Below are 3,876 nucleotides of genomic sequence, written 5' to 3' on the forward strand. Positions count from 1 at the left end.
GTTCACCCCAAAATGGAAATTTTGTCTTCATCTACTCACCCTCAAGTTGTTCCATACCTGTATGAGTTTCTTTCTTCTGTTGAACACAAAGAATAGGATATATTTTGAAGAATGTTGGTAACCAAGAAAAATAAATAAATACCATCAACCGTCTGGTTACAAACATTCTTCAAATTTATCTTCTTTTGTGTTCAACAGAAGACAGAAACTCATTCAGGATTGGAAAATTTTGAGGGTGAGTAAATCATTTTTGGGTGAACTATCCCTTTAGTCTTTAAAGGGTCCTCTAGTCTCTGTGTAGCCTATTGAAAGCAGATTTATCACCGCGTGTGACATGAATAATCAAAGTTTAGGCTATAGCCTACGTTTGAGGTCGTAGAGAGGTGTGTATGAGTATAAGTAACTTCCTGAATATCAAGGGATTTTTTTAAAGTTTAAAGGAAGTCCTCAAGTTCATTCTGAGAGGGATGTGTGTGTGTAATTGATGGGGGATTGTAGGTGTTAGTGCAGATATAAGCATGTTGATGGGGGTTGGTGTGAGTGTTGACAGGGCGAGAAGTTATTCTTTGAGTTTGAGGGAAAGATGTGTGTTTCTGTGAGCTAGGTCTATACACTATGTATATCAGTATATTGCTTATAAGCAAAGTTTTATTTCTTAAATTAAATTTTTTATTTTTTATACTTACATTAATTTCCACATTTTGTTATGTTACAGCCGTATTCCAATATGGATTAAATAAATCATTTTCCTCAAAATTCTACATACAATATCCCATAATGACCATGTGAAATAAGTTTGTTTGAAATCTATGCAAATTAATTAAAAATATAAAACGAAAAAATCACGTGTACATAAGTATTCAAAGCCTTGAGATGTTTCTACAACATGATTGGAGTCCACCTGTGTTAAATTCAGTTGATTGGACATGATTTGGAAAGGCACACACCAGTCTATATAAGGTCCCAAACCAAGCCGTGAAGTCCAAGGAATTGTCTGTAGATCTCTGAGACATTTGTATTGAGGCACAGAAAAATTTCTGCAGCATTGATGGTCCCAATGAGCACAGTGGCCTCCATCATCTGTAAAAGGAAGAAGTTTGGAACTACCAGGACTCTTCCTGCTGGCCAAACTGAGCGATCGGGGGAGAAGGGCCTTAGTCATTGAAGTGACCAAGAACCCGATGGTCACTCTGACAGAGCTCCAGAGTTTATCTGTGGAGAGAGGAGAACCTTCCAGAAGAACAACCATCTCTGCAGCAGTCCACCAATCAGGCCTGTATGGTAGAGTGGCCAGACGGAAGCCACTCAGTAAAAGGCACATGACAGCCCGCATGGAGTTTGCCATCATTCGTCTGATGAAACCTGAATGGCAAGTGTCATGTCTGGAGGAAGCCAGGCACCACTCTTCACCTGGCCAATACCATCCCTACAGTGAAGCATGGTGGCGGCAACATCATGCTGTGGGGATATTAAATTCACCCTGAATTAAATGAGAATTTTCCATGGACATTTCTGGAGGTTTGCCTTTATTTGTAACTTTTTTTTAATATTTTTTTATTTATTTTATTTTTTATTAATATTATTTATTTTTTTGCTGCTTGTTTAGCCACTGACTGTCCTACAACACCAAGGATCTTTGAATATTTGATTCAGGGATCAGAAAAAGCTCAGTAACTGAATATTATGCTTTTATTTGAAAGGGGAAAAATCAGTGGCAGTTAATTACATTTTATCAGATTGTTGTATAATATTTACCAGCTGCATCCTTGAAGTCAGAACCACCTGTGGATGGAGACTGTAAAAAAATATGATCTCCACATGCCCTCTAGTGGCCATTTTAATGAATCACATGCTCACAATTAAGGGATTAGCTGTACTCCAGTGATTAGTACTGAAGCTGGATTTGTGTAAATTAGAAAGGCAAAACGTAATGACTTTCACTCTTAGTCCTCCATTTTAATGGGTTTAACATTTAGACAAGCTTAAGGGAGCTCAATGTCTGTCTAGAAGTGTATCATGGTGGATTGTTCAGGGTATAAGCAGTGATTTTAAAGTGAGACAAGAACTAAGAAATTAAAACAAAAATATTGTGTGTTACAGTTTGTGTGTGAGCCAGTACCTGGAGAAATTTAGCATTCACATTCATCTCATTGACTGGTGTCTGCTGTGCAAATATGCTTTTTGCAGTCATATGGTGTGCTATGTACTCACCTCAGAGAGCTGTCACATTTTGTTTCTCTGATATATAATTAATAGATTTAGAACATAAATATTATAGCCATAAAAACAGACACAACACATAACTTCTCCCCGTCTGTCCGAACACACACCCATACAAACAACTCTCAGGCTACTCGTTCTCCCTCAGACATAAACACAACTCACAAGCAGAAATTGACAGTATTGTATTTTTTATTGCATTGTATATTGTGTTTATTTTTTCCTTAAGCAACAGAGGAGCTGCTCCCTGTACCTTAACTTTTTCCATTGTGCATTTCTGGCTGAAAACAAATGCTTGGTATAATCAAACAAACACATGGGACTGTAGGATTTTTACTGCACAACATGAGTTTTTTCAGTTGTGTAATTGAATGGGCCTGACTATAGCAGCTTCACTTTTTGAGTCTTCTGACTCTGAGTGATTGTATTGCTCACATTCAGTTCTCTCACATTTAATTAGGAATACTCAATCTCTGTCACTATACAGCCAGACAATCAAGACAGACATCATCAGAGACAATTTATCTGTGAAATTTGTATTCAAAGCTCACACACATATTTCTTTCAGTAGGCTACCTACCTTAATGAGATAGGCTAAGGAGTGATTTAGCTGCAGGGTTTAATTTGCTTTATAGATTATCATTTAAAGAAATTAGCCTATGCTTTTTTATTTTTAAGTTTCTTTGAAGTTTTTTATTTGCACTAGTATGGAGATATTCTTGTGCCAATAAAAATGAACGTAGCTTTTCAAGAAACTAATGAAAATATAAATTGAAACTAAATAAATTATCTCTAAAACTGAAAAAGAATAAATCGCAGGCAAATTTTTTGACTTCGTTTTTAATACACTGCATGTTTTGCTAACTATTTCTCATATTTCAATCGCTGATTTGAACTTACAAATGCGCTTCCAGAGTTTTCATTTACGCTTCTGAAGTTTTCGTTTACGTTCCCAGAGTTTTCGTTCGCCGTTCTGACACATTTCTCTCGTGGGGGCGGGGCTAGTAGCAGTGTGTTCTCATTGGTTACTGAGCTTTTGATTGATAGCTTCGTGACCTGGAAGTGAAGACGTCAGTGGTGTGTTTATGTGTGGATGTGAGCGTCTGTAATCGCAGCTTTCTATTTCATTTTAGTGATTATTAAGTTATGTTTTTTAATTTTATCTGTATTTACCTGCTGCTACTACTTAGTTGGCATAAGCTTTTTAGGAGCACAAGAGATCTATTCAGTCTATTCAGGTGTAATTGCACATTAAAGTACTGTATATAATACTTAAAATATTGTAGTGTCCAATGTTTTCGGAGAATATTTGTTTATTCCTGATGATTATTTTGCATGTTAGGCTCTGATTAGGTTCAGCTGTTACAATTTAAAGAGAATACTAGCAAACGTGTGTGATATATTCAGCCGTCAAGAAAGTCAAACTTCAACCAAGTAATCAAGGTTGGCAACCATGGCCATCACACTACTCATTGTTAGCATGACATAGCCTACGTTTACACCATCAAAATTAATGATCACTTAAATAAGAGGAATTTAAACAAAATGAAAATTACAGTCGTGGCCTGCTGTCAGATACAGACCTCAAAGGGCATTGCATTACATATGTCACACAAAGAATGTTCTTGTTGCCATTTTTTTTAAATTGATAATTGT

The sequence above is a fragment of the Abramis brama genome (assembly GCF_963993115.1).
Source record: "Abramis brama genome assembly, chromosome: 5".
Classification (NCBI taxonomy): Eukaryota; Metazoa; Chordata; class Actinopteri; order Cypriniformes; family Leuciscidae; genus Abramis; species Abramis brama.